Genomic DNA, 22,891 nt, shown 5'->3' with positions numbered 1-22,891 from the left:
CAACATTCAATGCAGACACAGGCAAGTTACCACCTTCTTTTATACGTATAACTTATTTATATATTGTGATATTGTGGTTGTCAAGCTCAACAACTCAACCCCGTTACATCAAATAAAGATAGAAAACTATTACTTGATCATTATTTGATCATAACGGGGTTGTGAGATTGTGATGGGGTTGTGTTTTTAACACTTTGGTTCTGAAGTTATCCAGTAATTTAAATGAATTATTATATTACTGCCTATATTTTCATATCTCAGTGTTAAGTAAATTGCTCTGAAAGAATGTTTGATTTAATAATATCAAATTAAACATCTACAGACATCTATGAGTCTGTGATGGAACCGACAACAGCGGCAGAAAGACAGAGGCAGTATCGTGCACGGCTAAAAGCTGATCCTGAAAAAAGGGAGAAATATCTGCAAAATTAACGCCAGAGATGGAGAAAAAATGTAGAGACAGGAAAAAAGAAAGGTATCAATGAGTTAAGTAAAAGACAACAGCGGCTGAAGCATATAAAGTGGAGAGCAGCTTACAAGAGAAGCAAGGAGAGAAGCACAGAGAAAAGTAACCACTCCTCCACAAAGTCCAGATCATGCCCCAGAGATCATCCCCCAGATCATGCCCCATCCACAGCCAGGATCTTCAAGGTAGAGCAACAGTGAGCAGTTAAGAGTTTTAGAAAATGACTAGGCTGAGTGTTAGAAAGTGTTAGAAAATTCAAAGTGTAGATAATAAAAGTAGCTTAAGATTAGTTTTTTAGGTTGCATGTTATAGGTTTACTGACTGAAAAACCATCCGGTTGATGGCTGCTCACTGTTTTGGCAGTCATCAACCGGATTAATTTTTACCCTTCTACAGAGCCCTGATTTCTTTCAATCCTTTTCATTGTGTTCTTTCCCGTTATCACACCATATCCTTTTCTCATCATTAATCGACTCATTTATTGATTGTGTTTGTAGGCAACATGTGGAGGGGAAGAAAAATGCAAGAAAAGAAAGAAACAGGCTGTAGAAGAAAATAGAACAACTTCAGGAAAGACTGGACAAACAAAGAAAACAGAAAGAAAATACAAAAAGAGGTGCCAACGTTTAAAGAAGCATTCCGATTCACCACAGTCAAAGGTGAATGAGCTAACTGCAAATTGCCCCGTAAACCCAAGAATCAGGAAGACGTTGCTGTATCACCAATCACTAATTAAAGACATCAGTAACAAATATCAGCAGACCACCAAAGAAAGGGAAAGACATCTAATTGCAAAAGTGACAACAGGGAGAATTGTCAAAAAATACAGGTTACAGAGATTTGCTGAGGATTCCCTTGGCTTTTCGAGTAATCGTTGGCAGCATAAGGAGAGTCTTAACTTTGAAAGGAAGAAGACCAACAGGTTCACTGATGAATTCAAGAACAGAGTGAAGATGTTCTATGTAAAAGATGAAGTCCGTAGGATCACAACAGGGACCAAACAAACACTCACAAGGAACAAAGTTAAGATGCAGAAAAGGGTTCCTGGTGGATACACAAAATAATCTTCACAGAAGATTTTTTATCAGAGAACTCTGATGAAAAGATCTCATATTCTCTGTTTTGCCACCTTAAACCTGTTTGGGTTGTTAATCCAACAATCTCAGAACGAGACACATGCATGTGTAAGTTGCATGAAAATCTGAGCTTTTGGGCTGAGAAGCTCAATCAGCTAAAAATGACTGCAAAGACAAGAGTGTCCCAATTTCCAGTACATATAACAGTATGAACAAAGTGTCTTTCACCCAGTGGGTAACAGAAGATAAAGAGATAGATAAAAAGAAAGAGGGAGAAGAGAGGTCAACTGTCAAGGTCACCATCAAGAAATCTGTGGAGGGGACACAGGAGAACCTCACTGAGCTGTTCCACACCTACATACAGCGGTTCAAACAGCATCACTTCAATATAAAGCAGCAGTACGCCTTCTCCCGCGAACTGAAGAGGAACATGTCATGGACATGGAAGAGGCCTTGACTTTTTATTGACTTTTCAGAAAATTACAGCTGGAAATGCAGCTCCCAGATCCAAGCAGTCCACTTTGGGGCTTCACACCAGCAGGCCACTCTGCATAGAGGGGTGTTGTATGTTGGTGGAAAACCAAAGCCTATGTGCTTCAGCACCATCTCCCCCTGCAGACATAAAGGCCCTCCAGCAATTTGGCAACACCTCAATCCAGTGCTGGATTACCTTCAGGCCACATATCCACAAGTGTCTGTGCTGCACTTTTTAAGTGATGGCCCCTGTACTCAGTACAAGTAACGAGGCAATTTATTCCTTTTTAGCACAGAATTAGACAGAAGAGGATTCAAGGCTGGCTCTTGGAATTTTTTTGAGGCTAGACACGGCAAAGCAGCCCCGGATGGCATCGGGGGAGCCTTAAAAAGAACCGCTGACATGATGGTGTCAAAGGGACGTGATATCCCGGATGCACACAAGCTGTTCAAGGCCTTGACTGAGACAAACACAACAGTGAAACTGTTCTTTGTGAAGAGTGAGGATGTTGAGAGTGCAATGGAGAAAATGCCACAGCAAATACCAGCAGTCCCGGGAACAATGAGAATCCACTAGGTGATTACTCTGGCTCCAGGAGAACTGATACACCGTGATGTCAGCTGCATGTGCACCACACAGAAGCAGTTTAACTGCAAGTGCTTCAACACACAGTGTTTCAGTTTTGGCTGGAAGTTAACAACTGCTGTGCCTATGCCACAGCCAGCCAGTGAAGGGAATCCACAGCCACAGCCAGAAAAGGAAATCCAGTGGGGAAGTCCAGAGCTGCTTGGGCAGTGGTGCATGCTCAGATATGATCAAGAGCTGTATCCAAGCATCATCCTTAGCACAGATAAAATGCATGTCCAAGTGAAATGTATGCATCGTGTTGGGCCAAACCGATTCTTCTGGCCGGATCGTGATGATAACCTGTTTGATGACGTCCTTGAAATCATTCCGCCCCCAAAGCCTGTGACAAAGCGCCATGTGGAGATCTTGAAAGAGGTGTGGGCCAGACTTTGAATGCCACGCGTACACGCACAAACACACGCTCGCACACAGACATCAAAAAAGCAAAAGTTATATGTTTTATTTTGAGGACCTATTCAGTCAGTTCTAATGTATACTATGTTATTGTTTTCCTGCAGTTGGGTTAATAAAACTCAGTTCAATTGCAACTTATAATTGTTGTCTTTCTTTGTTACATAATGAAATACAGTGTTTTTAGAAAATCTTACAATCAATTTGAGTAAAAAACAACTATTTATATGTTAAGCTGTATTTGTCTCTTTAACCCTAGTCTCAACTCTGTCACACATACTTTTTTATTAATAATTTTTTTACGTTTATGAAAAACTTATTTAATGTTTGTTGAACTTAGTCTAGAATGTTTAGAGCAATCATAAGAATACTGATTTTAGTTCAAATTCTCAAGTTTAGCCACATCTTTGATAAAAAAATTATGAGGTTGCTGTCACAAAAAGTGCCCATTTCAGGCTTTAGTATAGCAAAAGTGTGAGATTTTATGTAACTTTTATATTTGCAATTACTAAATTAGTGTGAGGGACATCTGATTAATAGGGAAATGTTGATTTCATTACAAATACATTTTTTAATCATATTCAAAGAGCTCATATATTGTCCATTACGGGGTTGAAGACTAATAGTGCCCTTATCTTAAAATAATAAACAATAATAATAGGGATTTGATGCCTGAGGTGGGAAAATATGTTTTTCTTGAAGTTGAATATGTCATTAATGTTGTGGGGTGTTCAGAAAAGTAATATATATTAGGCACTTTTATAAATTAAGCAAAAAATTAATTTAGTCATATCTCACAATTTATAAAAATATCAGAAGTCATGTTTATTCATGAAGGATGTCGTAATGGTACATGTATGCAAACATCAGACGTTATAATTGTTCATGAGGGATAATGCATTGGTACTGTCACAGTGTCTGGTTGTGTTTCTCTGGGTTATCACTAGAGGTCCTCGTTCTCACGGTGTCATTCACATTAGACTACAATTCCCAGCATTCTATTCTGTCACTTATCTGATTATTGCACTCAGCTGTTTCCCATCACCTTGTTAGTTCTGTATGTATATATTCCCTGTCTGTGTTAGTGTTTGTTATTGTCCCCACACTTCCGTTTACTGTCGAGTCAGTTCCTTGTGTATGTCTTCTTGTTATTGGATTGCCTTTTCTGGATTTTGACCTTTGCCTGGACTGTTGTGAGTACGGATTACCCTTTAAATAAAGACCGCTATTGGATCACTGAATTCCTTGTGTGTGCTTGTCGTGACAGAAGGACTCCGTCCTCACAAGATCCAGCGGTATGTTTCTCAATATCTCTTCCCCAGCCACCGAGCGGGAGAGAAGGGAGTTTTTTAAGGGGACCCGATTAGTCAAGTTTCGCGGGACCCGTGGAGGTCGTAGTGGAGGAGGTGGTCGAGAGCCTGTTCACGTTCCGTCTGCCCAGTCAGAGACTGTTCACGTTCCGTCTGCCCAGCGAGAGACTGTTCACGTTCCGTCTGCCCAGCGAGAGACTGTTCACGTTCCGTCTGCCCAGCGAGAGACTGTTCACGTTCCGTCTGCCCAGCGAGAGACTGTCACGTTCCGTCTGCCCAGCGAGAGACTGTTCACGTTCCGTCTGCCCAGCGAGAGACTGTTCACGTTCCGTCTGCCCAGCGAGAGACTGTTCACGTTCCGTCTGCCCAGCGAGAGACTGTTCACGTCACGTCTGCCCAGCGAGAGACGGTTCACGTCACGTCTGCCCAGCGAGAGACTGTTCACGTCACGTCTGCCTAGCGAGAGACTGTTCACGTCACGTCTGCCCAGCGAGAGACTGTTCACGTCACGTCTGCCCAGCGAGAGACTGTTCACGTCACGTCTGCCCAGCGAGAGACTGTTCACGTCACGTCTGCCCAGCGAGAGACTGTTCACGTCACGTCTGCCCAGCGAGAGACTGTTCACGTCACGTCTGCCCAGCGAGAGACTGTTCACGTCACGTCTGCCCAGCGAGAGACTGTTCACGTCACGTCTGCCCAGCGAGAGACTGTTCACGTTCCGTCCGCCTTCCTGGACCTGGACTATCTGGAGCGTCTGGCTCGGATCCTGGACATGCCCGTGTCTGCTGTTCCAGAGCCGGAACCAGTGTCTGCTGTTCCAGAGCCGGAGCCGGAGGCAGAGCCAATGACCGTTCCAGAGCCGGAGGCAGAGCCAGTGCCCGTTCCAGAGCCGGAGGCAGAGCCAGTGCCCGTTCCAGAGCCGGAGGCAGAGCCAATGCCCGTTCCAGAGCCGGAGCCAGAGCCAGTATTCGTTCCAGAGCCGGAGGCAGAGCCAGTGCCGTCTGCCTTCTTGGATCTGGACTATCTGGAGCGTCTGGTTCGGATCCTGGACATGCCCATGTCTGCTGTTCCTGAGCCGGAGCCAGTGTCTGTTCCTGAGCCGGAGCCAGTGTCTGTTCCTGAGCCGGAGCCAGTGTCTGTTCCTGAGCCGGAGCCAGTGTCTGTTCCTGAGCCGGAGCCAGTGTCTGTTCCTGAGCCGGAGCCAGTGTCTGTTCCTGAGCCGGAGCCAGTGTCTGTTCCTGAGCCGGAGCCAGTGTCTGTTCCTGAGCCGGAGCCAGTGTCTGTTCCTGAGCCGGAGCCAGTGTCTGTTCCTGAGCCGGAGCCAGTGTCTGTTCCTGAGCCGGAGCCAGTGTCTGTTCCTGAGCCGGAGCCAGTGTCTGTTCCTGAGCCGGAGCCAGTGTCTGTTCCTGAGCCGGAGCCAGTGTCTGTTCCTGAGCCGGAGCCAGTGTCTGTTCCTGAGCCGGAGCCAGTGTCTGTTCCTGAGCCGGAGCCAGTGTCTGTTCCTGAGCCGGAGCCAGTGTCTGTTCCTGAGCCGGAGCCAGTGTCTGTTCCTGAGCCGGAGCCAGTGTCTGTTCCTGAGCCGGAGCCAGTGTCTGTTCCTGAGCCGGAGCCAGTGTCTGTTCCTGAGCCGGAGCCAGTGTCTGTTCCTGAGCCGGAGCCAGTCTCTGTTCCTGAGCCGGAGCCAGTGTCTGTTCCTGAGCCGGAGCCAGTGTCTGTTCCTGAGCCGGAGCCAGTGTCTGTTCCTGAGCCGGAGCCAGTGTCTGTTCCTGAGCCGGAGCCAGTGTCTGTTCCTGAGCCGGAGCCAGTGTCTGTTCCTGAGCCGGAGCCAGTGTCTGTTCCTGAGCCGGAGCCAGTCCTTGTGGTTGTTCCTGAGCCGGAGCCAGTCCTTGTGGTTGTTACTGTTCTGGTGTCTGTTCCTGTGCCGTGGCCGCCCGAGGGGTCGTCTCCGCCCTGGTCGTCACCGCACTGGCCGGCCGAGGGTTCTTCACCGCCCTGGCAGCCCGAGGGGTCATCACCGCCCTGGCCGCCTGAGGGTTCTTCACCGCCCTGGCCGCCCGAGGGTTCTTCACCGCCCTGGCCGCCCGAGGGGTCGTCTGCATCGCCCTGGCCGCCCGATGGGTCGTCTGCATCGCCCTGGCCGCCCGATGGGTCGTCTGCATCACCCTGGCCGCCCGATGGGTCGTCTGCTTCGCCCTGGCCGCCCGATGGACAGTCTGCTTCGCCCTGGCCGCCCGATGGACTGTCTGCTTCGCCCTGGTCGCCGGCTGAGCCATCACCCCCTGATCTTGTTCCCCTTCATGGTCCTGGCCCTCCCATCCCTCCCTTGGATTTCCCACCTTCCTCTTGGACTCTTGTATTGTCTTGTGTACTGTCATGGAGCGTCTGGTAGCCGCTCCGTAGAGGGGAGGTTCTGTCACAGTGTCTGGTTGTGTTTCTCTGGGTTATCACTAGAGGTCCTCGTTCTCACGGTGTCATTCACATTAGACTACAATTCCCAGCATTCTATTCTGTCTCTTATCTGATTATTGCACTCAGCTGTTTCCCATCACCTTGTTAGTTCTGTATGTATATATTCCCTGTCTGTGTTAGTGTTTGTTATTGTCCCCACACTTCCGTTTACTGTTCGAGTCGGTTCCTTGTGTATGTCTTCTTGTTATTGGATTGCCTTTTCTGGATTTTGACCTTTGCCTGGACTGTTGTGAGTACGGATTACCCTTTAAGTAAGACCGCTATTGGATCACTGAATTCCTTGTGTGTGCTTGTCGTGACAGGTACGTTGTGTGATGGCAGCCTTATGTCATGATTTGTCATGTCCTTTTAAGTTGTCCTACGTTCTTTCTCAATATAAAACGCGATCAGGTACAAAAGTAAGCAGTTGAAAACATAACCATGGCTCTTAGAAACTTTTTAGCAAACTGCCAAATAACTTTTTCAGACTGCGTGGAGCTGGCTTCTTCTAACCATCATTAAATGCCATTTTATGTCATTTTTCCCACAAAAGGACAGCAGAGACACTTAATGCATGATCTACCGGTATTATATATTTTAACTGTTCATTGCATGCTACATAGCTACTGGAAGGTTTTTTGTATTTAAGTGAAATACTGTGAAAAATATGTTTATTTACTATTAAAATGATTGATTAAATCCAGCAATGTAGGTTAATATAATGATATCTATATTTTAAACATAATTCACTGATATAAGAGTTCTGGGGGGAAAACAGGAAATGTTTAAAGGTTAAATATTAACCCTCTACAGCACAGCATCGCCCTCAGGCAACGGAAAGTTTTCTTAAGCCCTACAGTATGTTCAGTACATTTTTCTTTAAACGATTGCAACCAATTAGAATGTTTGAAAAAGTACAATAAGGTTTGGGAGTCACTATCAAGCACCATTTGAAGGTGGGACGTCCTTTTCTGACACATGGTCACATGAGCATATAGTGTGAGAAGAAAGCAAGATTATTTGCTTTAGTAATCTTATTTAAATTGACACGAACTGTATATAAAAAAAGTTTGTGTGTGTATGAAGGTGTATAACATGTGAAGACATTTGGCAGGTTTTATGAAGTTTTTATTTTATTTTACATGTTCACAAAATTAGTTATTCTTTTGTTGCCTCAGGGAAACGTTGTGCGATAAGGGGTACTTTTCAAGGATGTATTGGACAATACCTCACAATGGCAAATAATGTGTTACAAGAAGGGAAGATGCAGGGTTCCTGGGTGCACAGGAACACCCAAAGTCACCAAAGTGACTCCAATGTGCAGCATCTACCTGGATGATGCGATGGCAGCCATATTGTGCCAGAACACCCACCACACACCAGCTTATTGATGGCTCGCAGTATCTGCTCTAATTCATCCCAAACGTGTTCTATCGGGTTGAGGTCAGGACAGGTGCGCAGTCATGTTAGAACAGAAAGGGGCCATCTACAAACTGTTCCCACAAAGTTGGGAGCATGAAATTGTCCAAAATGTCTTGAAAATAATAAAAAATAATTTACTAATATATAATAATAGTGTAGCACCTCTAACCTAAATTAGAATGATAGCTATATATTTATTACCTAGGCTCTGAGCAGTAATTGACAAGGCTCACATGAAGACTTAAAATTTTTTGGAAACAGAACAGCTGGCAGGTTTATTACACAATCACTGTGCAACACACTATTCACATAATTATTTTCTCCTACATTAGAAAATACCCCAAAATAAAATAGAACTCTTTCATTTGGAAAATAATAGGAAAACAAAATAAATTGTCCTTGGGAAAAAAAAATCACTCTACCCGGGTAGTAAACCAAAACAGATTCAAGTTTCCTTATCTAAAATCCATGGAATCCAATATCCGAGGTCTGGATACGAATCAGTTCAGTCACTCCGCAGAAGAGAATCCGACACAGCTGGCCACACTGTGTCCAACTCAGTAAATTAATGTGGCATTTAAATGGCAGTGTTTCCCAAATGAAACACAAGGGCTGTTAGTTTATAATAATGTGTGTAATGTAGAGAAATGTGTTTAGAGTTTTGGAAAAAGTTTGTTTTTGGATGAATGGAAGCAACAAAAAAGACTGCAATAAAAAAAAAAAGAGACAATTATTTTAATGCAAGCAAAAAGAAAAATTGCACACATCAGCTTTGGAATAAAAGAAAATAAATCTGGAAATCTGTTTGTTAGTGTTCTGTACTTAATCTGTGTTTTTAAAACATGATTAAGTAGAGTAAGGCCTACCCCTGTCTTAATATAAACCCTGTCTGGGAAACCGCCCCTAAGTTTATGGGTAAATAACATATTAATAATAAAAGTATAATGAATATCAAAACACATGTTAAATATAATGTAGTAATTTCATTATAGCACTCATCAGCCTGCAGCAGCCAATATGATGTTCCTGGAAACAATACAGACAGAACAGCATAAACAAACTATACAACCAATTAAACACCAAATTACAAAACATTATTAGGCTATGTAAAAGTGAATAAATGTGTGTGTGTGTGTGTGTGTGTGTGTGTGTGTGTGTGTGTGTGTGTGTGTGTGTGTGTGTGTGTGTGTGTGTGTGTGTATTTAGTTATAAATATGTGCTGTGTAAGTTAGCCTATACTTTTGGAAATTATAACTTAAAACAAAAACAAATAATAACCCATATACATTATAATAATTGTATAATATGGATAATTAGCACTTGACTTACTTGATATACATTGTAACATTACTTTACTCTAGCACAGTTGTCAGTAAAGCAATGCCACAATAAACTAAAGGATTAATATTTAGGTACATATAAAGGTAAGTCTGCTTTTTTTAAATATTACACTTCAATACGTACAGAATGTGCTCGTTAAGAAACACGTTCAAATTGGTCATCTTAACATGTTCGTCCCAAAATGAGCGTGTCTACGCGTTCAAAAGAAACACGTAAAAAATTGCTGCGTTAACGCGGACAAACAGTGTATGTTGACACGGTCAAATTTCAATGGAAGGCCAAGAGGGCCAAAAACATGTGAATTTGAACATGTATTTCATGCGTATTTACACGTATTTCACGCGTGAAATACGCGTAACATAATCAGTGACATAATCAGCGCCTATTTCACGCGTATTATATGCATGAAATACGCGTGAAATACGTGTGATATAATCAGCCGTATTTCATAGACTAGGCTACCACCAGTTTACATGCTATAGATCAGCTTATTCAGCCTATTTATTTAGTCCTTTTTTGTATAACTATAGAAATAATATATTTAAATTGCAGTTTTATGAAAATGTTGATAAAAATAAAATTGCCTTGTTTTTCTCCACTCATGCCTTTTTGTAAATAAAGACATTAGTGGACATTCTAGCTTTAACATCAAAGCATTAATTAGGTAACCGTAATTAGGTATAAAATGCTGCTGCAAGATTCCTTTTTCATTTATTCCTTTTTCAAAATTCATTTAAATTAATAATGTCACCTTTATACCTAATTACGGTTTGTCTGATGAGTGCCCAATTTCAGAACAAAGAGGTTTGAATAAGCGCCACCTGCTTGTGATAGCAAATAATGAAATTGACTACAATTAACAGCCTTGGCTAGTTACAGTTTTGCTTACAGTAGGTCAGTCTTAGTTTTCGTTAAAAAGTAATTTTCCTATGGAGACAATAGAATGACTTATGACTTTTTTCACTAGATTTTGTCTAATTAGTCTTGTATCAAACACAGTATGATTTTTGCTGATCAAAATCTTGCAAAAGCAGCACATGTTAGCTTTATGGTACAACTCAAACAAGGGCATTTATAATAATTTATACTGTTAATACTAATCAGCGAGCTAATACTAATCATGGCTTGGGTATGCAGAGCATTCACAGCGTATATGGACCGCACGCCACATATATATACAGTGCTGTTCAGAATTGTTTGGTAAATATGATCTAAGACAGTGTTTCCCAACCGGGGGTACGTGTACCCCTAGAGGTACGTGAGCAGTCCCCAGGGGGTACGTGGGATGATTCTAAAAGACTAAAACATTTTTTTTAGGCATTGACTATTCTCAAAACATTATATAATATAATATAATTATATAATATATATATATATATATATATATATATATATATATATATATATATATATATTATATAACATTATAATCATGTTATAATATTGTCATCCTGTCCTTCCCGCCAAATGTGCTTGTCCGTGGACACGCGCTGTGTGGCCGTGCAGTAGAGTGACCATAGCAACAGGCAGAGAGGCTAGCTTTGAGTAGAACACTAGCTAGCAATGGATCAATGGCTAAAAAAACGCGCCGTTCCAAGCAGCAGCAGTGCTAGCGGCAGCTCAAGTGAACCCATGGAAAAAAGCAAAAAAAAAGCTGATAAGTCAAAGTACCGGCAATTTCATGAACAGTATGTCGTTTTCGGTTTCACGTCCACACCTACTGAACCGCCTCAGCCGCTGTGTTTCCTCTGCAGGGATGTGCTCTCTAATAATAGCATGAAACTAGCCCATTTACAACGACACCTAAGTACCAAGTACCACCTAAGTACGGTAAGACAGCAGAGTTTTTTCAAAGAAAACTATCGGAGTTTAAGGCAAGTCAAGAAAAATTTAAGAAAGCAACCGCAGTGTCAACCAAAGCATTGGAGGCCTCATATGCTGTGTCGCTACTTGTGCCTAAATCCAAAAAGCCATTTACTGTTGCTGTGGAGCTAATTTTGCCTGCTGCTGTAATTCTTGCAGAAACAATGATTGATAAGAAAGCAGCTGATGCACTGAAAACGGTACCATTGTCCAATAACACAGTGTGCCGTAGGATTGATGACATGGCCGTTGATATAGTCGATCAAGTAGTGGAAAAGTTAAAACTTTCTGGTCCATTCGCGCTGCAGTTGGACGAGTCAACAGATGTTAGTGGGGAAGCGCAGCTGATTGCGTTTGTGCGATACAGAGACATTTCTGAAATTTACGAGCACATTCTATTCTGCAAGAAGCTAACGGGGAGCACTACCGGTAAAGATGTGTTTCACGTTATGACACCTTTTTCTCAGAGCCCAATCTGGATTGGAAGTCCTGTATTCATGTGTGCACGGATGGTGCAGCATCAATGACTGGGAGGGTGAAAGGGTTAATCGCGCAGATTAAGAAAATAAACTCAGACGTTCAGTGGAATCACTGTATCATCCACAGAGAGGCACTGGCCATTAAGAGAATGAGTCCTGAGTTACATGAAGTTTTTAATGACACAGTAAAAGTGATAAACTTTGTTGAATCGCAGCCTCTGAATCACAGACTGTTTGAAAGGCTCTGTCATGACAGTGGCGCTGAGCACCAACAGCTACTGCTTCACACCGACGTACGTTGGCTATCGAAAGGGAAAGCGCTACAGAGGCTTTTGGAGCTGCGCAACGAAGTAAGCGCTTTTCTGGCAGAACACTCCCATCCCCTTGTTGTTATGTTGGAGAACACAGACTGGGTAGCCCGCCTTTCATATCTTGCTGATTTTTTTAGCAAACTGAACAACCTGAATTTAACTTTACAGGGTAAAGACACACACATCCTAAACATGTATTACAAAGTGTGTGGATTCATGAAGAAGATCAAACTGTGGGAGAGTAATGTGAAGATGGGGACACAAGTTGTTTCCAGCAGCTCAACAGCTATCTTTCTGCAGGTGATGTTGACATAGCTCCTGTAGTGCAATTAGTAAGCACACATTTATCCAAACTCAACAGTGAGTTCAACTCCTACTTCCCTGATATTGAAAGCAAGTCTGCCAAACTTGACTGGGTCCGCAATCCTTTCATGACTGAAAGTACGGATAACAACATTCCTACCAGACTACAGTAAAATCTGCTGGATGTGTCCTCAGACCGTGGACTGAAGATGAGGTACTCAGAAACAAACCTGTCACAGTTCTGGTGTGATGTGGAGAAGGAATATCCTGATTTGGGGAAACATGCACTGAATGAACTCCTGTCATTTGGATCTACATATTTATGTGAAGAGACATTTTCATCCATGGCCGTAATCAAGTCCAAGCACAGGAACAAACTCAACTTGGAGAAAAGCGTGATCGCTGCTGTTGCCACACTGCACCAAGACTGACCAAGCTTATGAGTGAGAGACAGGGTCAAGTTTCTTATTGATTGGTGAGTCCTTTTGTGTCATACACAGGTCTAAACATATTTAGAGTAGGCTGCTACTATGTACAAAGTTTTCTCCATGTCGTAATCTGCGTTCCTCTCAGATTGGTCTCTTGGTTGTTCCCAAGATACAGCTTTGTTCTGTGATAGAGAATTTTCTTCCTATGCTTTGGAATTCAAATACATTAGTGACTTTTAAATCTTTTCTCAAAACATTTTATTTTATGATTGTTTTTACTTGATTATTAATTTTATTAGTTTATTTTTGTTTTTAAAGTGTGTATTTTTCTCTGTTGTTATGTTTGCCTGTAAAGCACCCTGAGAAAGCAACTTTTAAAGGCGCTATATAAAATAAATTTTTAATTATTATTATTATATATAAAATAAAATAAATCACATTATGAAATAAATGTTTTTCTCCAGGACACATTGGGAACAATTATTTGCCCCCTTTTATTAAATACTTTTTGAAACCTCCTTTTTACAAGATAACAGCTCTGAGTCTTCTCCTATAATGCCTTATTAGTTTGGAGAACACCTTGACAAGAGATCAGAGACCATTCCTCTATACAGAATTTCTCCAGATCCTTCAGATTCCCAGATCCATGTTGGCACTTCTTCTCTTCAGTTCAGCCCACTCATTTTCTATAGGGTTCGGGTCAGGGACTGGGATGGGCATTGCAGATGCTTGGTTTTGTGCTCAGTGACACATTTTTGTTTTGATTTTGATGTTTGTTTTTGGATCACTGTCCTGTTGGAAGATCCAAATATGGCCCGTTATAAGATTTCTAGCAGAGGTTGTCAGGTTTTGATTTTTTATCTGTTGGTATTTGATCGAATCCATGATGCCATGTATCTGAACAAGATTTCCAGGACCTCTGTCAGAAAATTAGGCCCACAGCATTAAAGATACAGCAGAGTATTTAATTTTACACATGGGGTACTTTTTTATCCCTGTGTGCACCAAACCCATCTTACGTGTTTGCATTCAGATCAGGTCTTTTTCGGCAGCAAACACTTTTTTTTTTAAATTTATTTATATAGCACAATAAAACTGTCACTGGCCATTGTGCTTTACACAAATTGTAAAAGCAATACCACTTAATACCACCAATAAATAACATACAAGACATTTACATACAGAAAAACAAGCTCAAAATGGCATTATAAGATGCATGGCAAAAGTAATTTACTGCCCTTAAATGAATAGTTCGCTTTAAAATGAAAATTAGCCCATGATTTACTCACCCTCAAGTCATCCAAGTTGTATATGAGTTTCTTCTTTCAGACGAATACAATTGGAGTTATATTAATAAACACCCTGACTCTTCCAAGCTGTACAATGGCAGTGGATTGCAACCATCAGATTGAAGCTCAAAAAAGTGCATCCATCCATTATAAAATAACTCCACATGGCTCCGGGGGGTTAATAAAGGCCTTCTGAAGCAAAGCACTGAGTTTGTGTAAGATAAATATTCATATTTAACACGCTACAGAGTAAAATTCTAGCTTCGGGCCAAATGTGACCCGTCACAGAAACCAGGGACACAAGTCGGCAGCACAACTTTCGAGCAAAATGAGAAAGAAGAGTTTTTTTTCAAAATTGGTGATTTTCAATTTTTTGGAGAATCTGTTAATTGAAATCACGAAGAAGCCTCTCCATGTTTGAGATAGCAGTATTGGTATATTTAAAAGCTTACATTTTGAGGTTGAAATCGGCTTGTTTTCGGAGATTCTCGCATGCAGTAGGGGCGTGGCGTGTCATTGTCTGTGTGTATTTCCATACTGAATAACCCGGCGCTTTTGCCCCCGCCCTCCAAGTCAACCACATGGCTACTTATTATGCTGTGCTCTGGCCAGCTCTCTCTGATATCAAAATTCAATGAAGATGGATGCCGCAAAGATTGTCGCAGACGAGATGAACCGTCTGGCAGTTACACCGAAAATGTTTTCGCCGCACTTCGTGGGCTCGGGAAACTGAACCGGAGGTATGGGCGCAGCGCGCTCGCCCTCAGTGCTTCAATACGGCGGCTCGGCTCGCTGACAGCGGTGGCTGGCTGTTTCATATGTGACGGAGAATCGAAATAGAGGATGCAGTTAAGACCTTTGCTGCTGCGATGAAGGCCTGCCGTGCGTGTTTCTGAAATGTAAGTTAAGCTTCATTTGCTCTTTAGTCGTTATTTAAGATGCTGAACCTGCTGATGATATAATGTGCTTGCGGACATTTCATTTGTGTGTGTATACGCACATAAGAAAGTGGTGTAAAGAGATTTGCAACAGTAATTTGAGGAGGTGAAATGTGATTATTTGGAAAATTGCAGAAATGACTGCTTAAAGAAAAATGCCAGCAGGCATTTGCCTCCTACATAAACTTTAATATTGTTGACATTTTGGGCACACGAGCGTTGCGTACTATTTGCGCTATAGATATGTAGGCCTATGGCTTATTGGTCTTTGTTTGTTGTTGTTGGTTTTGCGTTATATGTATATGGCATATTGGTCTTTGTGTGTTGTTGCTGGTTTTGCGTTATACTGTATGTATATGGCATATTGGCCTTTGTGTGTTGTTGCTGGTTTTGCGTTATATGCAGGCTATATGGCATATTGGTCTTTGTGTGTTGTTGCTGGTTTTGCGTTATATGTATATGGCATATTGGTCTTTATGTGTTGTTGCTGGTTTCGCGTTATATGCAGGCTATATGGCATTATTGGTCTTTGTGTGTTGTTGCTGGTACGTTGCAAATAGAGGGGCAGCACAATTGTTTTTCGCCTAGTGCGGCAGAAGTGCACTCATTCGAAGTGTAAAAAAAGCTGTAAAGCACATGGAGGAGCTTTACAGGGGGTATGGCTTATCTAAATGAGATGTAAATGAGCCCTATTGTCACCCCCAGCAGCAGAGACAGGTGAGAACTGCACAATCTTTAGCTCGTTTTCTCCTCTTTGAGCTTTTTTAAGTGCCTACTTTAAAATGGCCACAACTTCTCCAAATATTATCAGATTTCCACATGTTACACATCGTTGGAAAGCTTGGATATTACACTCTCAGAATCTATGAATAACTCAAAATGCCCCAGAACCGACTTGTGTCCCTAGTTTCCGTGACTGGTCACAAATGGTCATACACAGTCTACTTGCGTATAAAGCACAACTTAAACAACTAATGACGTCAGAAGTAGCGTAGTGCGTCATGGCGTAGCGTAAATATCTCTAGTACGTCAAAATACTCTCATAAGTTTTGATTTACACTTAAGTCGGATCCGTATGTTTGTTTGGCCGTAAGCTAGTTATTTTACTTTATAAAGTTTTAAATATGAACATTTTTCTTACACAAACTCATCATTTTGCTTCAGAAGGCCTTTATTAACCCCCTGGTGCCGTGTGGAGTTCTTGAATAATGGATGGATGGACTTTTTTGAGCTTCAAACTGATGGTTTCAATCCACTGCCATTATAAAGATTGGAAGCCTCAGGTTGTTTATTAATATAATTCTGATTGTATACGTCTGACATAAGAAAGTCATATACACCTAGAATGGCTTGAGGGTGAGTAAATCATGGGCTAATTTTCATTTTAAAGTGAGCTAGTCCTTTAAAACAACTTCATATTTTCTAGAAAAATATGTAGTGGGGAAGGTGTTACTAAAGCCTGGTTTTATATACCTACCTCCGGAAATGTCATTTTCCGCTTATGTACACTCAAGGGTCTCAGTTGACTTCTTGTGACAAGTCAAAAGTGCGCTCCAGAATGTTGTTCATGTTGTGAAGAGAATATTTGCTGGTGACATGCAGGCTTTGCTGTATGCAGCTCTTGATGGTTCCATAACTCCTATGCATTGATTGCGTGTCTAAATTCAGCATATTATGTTGATTGCTGTTAATGATTAGTGTATCTATCTGTATACCCACTATTTTCCCACACACTTTAAAATACATAATTCCTTAAAATGCTATTTGAGCATTTTAAGGAATTATGTATTTTAAAGTGTGTGGAAAAAATAGTAGGTTTCCTCTAGAGGGAGACAGATGCTGAGCTTTGAGACATAATGAGAATAATGGTCTTTAGTGTCATGATCCTGGTTCTTCTCTCATTCCCACTCTCACATTACGCTATTTCCTCATTATCTCACACACCCCCTCGTTATCCTCCTTTTCTTTCCTCCTCAGCTGTTACTCGTTCACTAGTTGGAGCTCTCGCCCCTCTTCAACTAAATCCTTTTCTCTTGATTAGCGTCTCTATTTCTCCCCTCTCTTCCTTCCTGTCTTTGCCTGAGTATTGCATTCCCGTGTGTGTGCTATGTGCCATATAACGTTGTTTTCTCCTGTCTTGTCTCAATCCTGTCGTGTCGGTGAGCTGATTAATGTAAAGAGCTTTCGTCTGAGCCGGAGAATCGCCGCTTGCCACTAGTCTCCTTCAAGCGTCTTCAGCCTGTGCCTCTACTCGCCTAATGGAGGAATCATCTATAATAACCGTCTATTGGGCTGTCAGCTGTTTGAGTTGTTTCTTCAAGCAGAGAATTTATTTGAACGTTCCTTCTACAAGAAGCTCTAAGTTCTTAGTGAGAATATTTGTGTTTGATTATCGATCTTCCTGGCAAACTCTCTCTCAATTAAAGTATACTATTTCTCCGCACCTGCTGTCTGGCTCTCTTACCTCCATGACATTTAGACTGACCTAGTAAATAATTAACCTTTTCAAACCAAATGCTCCCTCTGGAATTTCAAATTTAAAAATAATTTTTATAATTTATAAATAATTTATTTAGATGAAAAATAAGAAAAGTAACATTCTTTGAGTCTTACATTTGTACGTAAGGACTACATCTACCACAAATATGTGATTGTATAGCTTGATGAATCAAACAATCTCTGTTGTCCTTATGTAGTAACATAAGGTAGCAATTTATGTAGGAGTTTAGAGAATAAGCAATGCTATTTTCATCCTTATATCATAGCATCTGAAATTCTACTCTTGTCATAATATCAAGTATCTACTTGGTATCTACTCAATACCATTAATACAAAATATGAGTGTAAAGCTTTTTTTTCAGAAGATGGGATGAGATTGCCATACACTATAACTCCACCGATTTATGATTTATTTTACTCTAAAACAAATATAATTTATTTTGTGAAATCTGTTTTTAAGACAGTTTAGAACACCAAGAAGAGTCGTGGCAAAGAGAAATTATGAAAAAGGTGGTTGACAGAGTTTATGAGTAAACAATCTTTATTTTTACCCAATATGTTTTTGTTGATATTTTCTGATAAGGGACTACATTAGTGTCTTGTAGTGACTTGAGACTAAGAAATGTGCTATATAAATAAAGCATTATTATTAGTGTCATTATTTAAGTCTTAGATAGCATGTAGCATCAAATAGCATGACCAACCACATCCAATACAATGAGCATATTTGAGGAAGAACCAATCACTGGATTTGCCAAAGTTTTAATGTTCAGTGCTTTATTTTTACACTCTTTGATTTGAGTGGTTACTTTACATATTGGTCAGACAGGCTCATCATGTTTAAGTTGGAAATTCTTAGCCAGAAAAAAAATAATAAAACAACTGCAAAGTAGACTGGATTTATGCAAGTTATCGCAGAGATGGACCAATTATTCATGTGAAGTCAAAAATCATAACACTAAACATGGCACCATGCTACCTCACGTAACATAAAATAAAATAAAAAGCCAGTCACCTTTCTGATTCCTACCTTCCAGCCGATAGTGTTGTTAACTATAGAATCTTGATGAGAATTAGCTGGATGAGCCTGAACAAATGGCCTCTGTGTCTCTTGAGTGTCCTGTCTCTGTTACTTCATGGTACACTGTTAGTCTGATGTCACTAATCTTATCCCTGTTTGTCTGCAATGCACAAAAGCAGTCCCAACAGAGCACAGGAAATCAATGAGCTGCACAACTGAAGGGTATAGCATAGAAGACTGCACCAGCCTCATGGTGCTGGGCTACCCTTACAAAAAATAAGTATAGTAAAGTTCATTTTATTAAGTATACTTAAAGTAAAGTTCAAGAATATTTTTTTGAAGTATACTTTATGTAGTATGTACTAGAATTATACTATAATTATGCAAATTTACTGTTTCAATGATACTTGGGACTAAACCGGCCCACTTTTTAGTGTATATGGACTGGACTGCATTTATATAGCGCTTTAACAGACCCAATGGCCACCAAAGCGCTTTACATATTGCCTCACATTCACCCATTCACGCACTCATTCACACACCGACGGCGGTGTCAGCCATGCAAGGCGCCATCCAGCTCGTCGGGAGCAAGCTGGGGTTAGGTGTCTTGCTCATAGACACCTCGACACTTGGTCAGGTGGAACCAGGGATTGAACCACGAACCTTTCGATTTATAGACAACCTACATGAACCACTGAGCCCATATAAAAGTATAAAAGTAAACAACTAAGATTTAATTTGATCTGCAACTATACCACAAGTGAACCTATTTGTATTCTGATAGTTAACTAGTCACAAATACTTGTAGCACATTTTTTTTAGTTTATGAAAGTACACTTTGAAGTATACTCTCAGTAAACTATTCAAGTCAAGTCACCTTCATTTATATAGTGCTTTTAACAATATGGACTGTTTCAAAGCAGCTTTACAGTGATAATAGGAAATTAAAGTAACAGAGATTGTTTGGCTTTACAGCAGCTCAAGAATAAAGTTATTGTCCAGCTAAAGTTAGTTTTGATCGATTCACTTCCGTTGCAAAGATCATTAGTTATTAACTTAGGGGCCACTTACACGACACCATTCTAACAGAAAACCCATAATGCGCTCCGGTCCGCTCATTCGCACAACAACAGGTCCTGGTGGCTTGAGAACGTAAACCTTGAAGAAAATTAAAAAATATATTTATTTATTTATTTATTTATTTTATCTCTGCACAAGCTTTAAAAACGCACAATTGCGAAAACGCTGATGGCGTGCACATGCGTATTACGTGTTAAGTCTATAGGTATGTGCGTATGAATATATATGTGCGCAGGCGTGTGGTCTTTCTTTACAAATTGACCTAAACAAATTACTTGTCTGGCCTTAAAAATGTATAATACAGAATTATTTTAAACTATAGTTTAGTAGTTTTATATTGCAAGTATTCTTGTAAATTTTCTTTAAATGAACAAAACATCATACTTTCAGTTTTCTATTTATATATTATTTTTTCACTTTAAGTATACTATTTTTTTACGAGGTATTAATTTTTAATACTTGAAATATACATTTAACTGTACTTTAACTCTTTTCATTTTAAAAAACATTTTATCCTAGCTTTATGCATACTTTTTATCAGTACTTTAATGTTGGTTCAAGTTTCATAAAAAAGCAACATTTTAAACAAAAAGCTAAAAAAATAGCATTTTTGTCAAAGACTATGTCCGGATGGGATTTAGAACGATGATCACAGATGGAGTAGATCGAATCCATCAACACCCCCAAACAGTGGCAGATTAAGGTGGTCATGGGCCCCTAGGCTACTTTTTGTGTGGCCCCCTCCTAAACATGCTTTACCAGAAAATAAATTATTTAGTGACATGTGTAAAAGGGTAGACCTATATTACACGCCTGAGGCATAACGCCTCAAGTGCAACACTCAGGTCTACAGCCCAAACACATTCAGACATTAGCCTACGATAAACAGCAATGCCACAGAAAAAAAGCATTTAAAATACACCTGCAAGCTGGTAACATATTTCACCTTTATGCACCTTTTAGCAATAATCAGCAGAACAATCATACATATTCCTACCTTTAGAAGTTTTTCTAACAGAGAAGTCCTTAATGAGGCTGGTAAAATCCAATTTGTGCAGAATGTCACTTTCGATTGACATCAAAGACAGGTGATTCCGTCTGTTTTGGCCCATAGTAGATCTCAGTCTATTTTCAACTAGTCCCAGTTTTGAAAAAGGGCACTCCCTGCTGGCATTGGTTACAGGCAAAGTCATAAACAGTCAGAGTGCTATATCAACGTTTGGAAATACTGATTGTAGTTTCCGTCCTCTAATAAGTTGCAGAAGTGACCTTGCTGAGGTGTCTTCGTTCCCTTTCGTTGTCACTCCGAGTTACGTCGGATGACGACGAATGGGGTTTCGCTTAAAAAGCCTATCAACTTCGAGTATTACAAAACGAGCCAATGGCAAAGAAATGCCATGGGTCTGCGGAATTTGCATGGCGTAACTCCGCCCCACCTCGTGGGTATAAAAGGAGGAAGCCGGCAGCAAGCAGATATGTTTTCGCTTCGGAGCCAAGTGTATTCTTCTCTCCACAAGCCATCTCTGAATTGTCAACTTTACAAACGAGTACCTTGAGTGTTGGTGTGACGGCGATCTACGGCGAGAACGTGCTTCCTGCTGATCTGTTGCAGTGGTCTGCCAGTCGGTGCGTTTCTCCCCGGGTGCTTCAACACTTGAGTTTTCTCTCACAAAAAGAGCTTACACGTGGCACGTCTTTTTAAAGATGTCTCGCCCGTGTACTTCTGGTTGCGGCAGATTGGTATCGGACTCTGACGGGCACGAGCGTTGCATAGTATGTTTGGGCATTGATCATGCTAGAGCAGCGCTCCTGGATGACTCATGTTCTCTCTGTGGGAATATGACCATCGCGTCATTACGGTCACGACTCCGTGAACTCGCAAGAGTGAGAGTCCCCTCATCCACCCCCTGCTCTGCGGCTGGTGGCCAGGGTGACCTGAGGGTTACGGTCTGGAAAAAGGCGCCGACTATGTGTCCGCGACCCCAGCCCCCCTTTTCAATGACGGTGCCCGCTAGCAAACTGCTGATTCCCGTGGGTCTATCCTCTGGTGGCCCGCCTGTTTCAGTTGAAGCTACAGAGGAAGATGCCATGTCTGTTGCAGCATCACTAGGCGGGTTTGAGTCTTCTGGAAGTGAGGGCTTGTCACAGCTGCCACCTTCCGGTGTGCATACGGCTGTGCTCGAGTCTGATCCGGAGATGCCATGCTTTCCCGGGCAGCCGCGAGCATCGGACTTGAGTGGAGGCCTCCACCCTGTCCTGAGCGCTCGCGGCTGGACGATTGGTTTTTGGGTAAGGCCGCCGACCCTCGTCCTCGTCAAACCCCAAATCCTTTCTTCCCGGATGTGCATGATGCGATCTCGAAGTCCTGGAAGACCCCCCTGTCTTCTCGGGACCACTCGTTGGTCTCATCCGCCTTTCCTCCCCTCGATGAGGCAGCTGCCCGTGGGTACACTGGGCTTCCCCCGGTTGAACGCTCTGTTGCCATGGAACTATGTCCTCAGAGTGCTTCTTCTCAGGGCGAGCCTAAGCACCCATCCAAAGCCTGTCGATTTTCGTCGACCCTGGTGGCGAAGTCTTACAGAGCGGCGGGACAGGCGGCTGCTTCACTGCATGCTATGGCCACTCTGCAGGTCTACCAGGCCCAGATGCTCAGAGACATGCACGAGGGTAGGACAGACCCAGGGCTCTTTGATGAGCTGCGCGCCGCGACCGACCTTGCTCTCCGGGCGACGAAGGTTACCGCGCGCTCCCTGGGTTTGCTGATGTCCACAGCTGTGGTCCAGGAGAGACATCTGTGGCTGAACCTGGCCGACATGCGGGACGCGAAGCGGACCCGTCTGCTTAACGCCCCCTTGTCCCAGGCCGGCCTCTTCGGCGGTGCGGTTGAAGATTTTGCCCAACAGTTTTCAACCGCCCAGAAGCAGACCGAGGCCATCAAACACATTCTGCCCCGCCGACCCGCTGCTGCCTCCACCCAGCCGGCCGGGCAGACTCCTCGACCTGTTTCCCGCTGAGGGCGCCCTCCTGCGGCTCCCGCCCGGACCACGCAGCAGCCTCCACCCAGGGCCGGTCGCGGAGGAAGCCGCAAGAAGGCGCCACAGCCT

Source organism: Siphateles boraxobius, unplaced genomic scaffold, assembly GCF_051911475.1.
Source record: "Siphateles boraxobius isolate OS27281-9 unplaced genomic scaffold, OSU_SipBor_1 30, whole genome shotgun sequence".
Classification (NCBI taxonomy): Eukaryota; Metazoa; Chordata; class Actinopteri; order Cypriniformes; family Leuciscidae; genus Siphateles; species Siphateles boraxobius.
Note: the sequence above shows the minus strand (reverse complement) of the source record.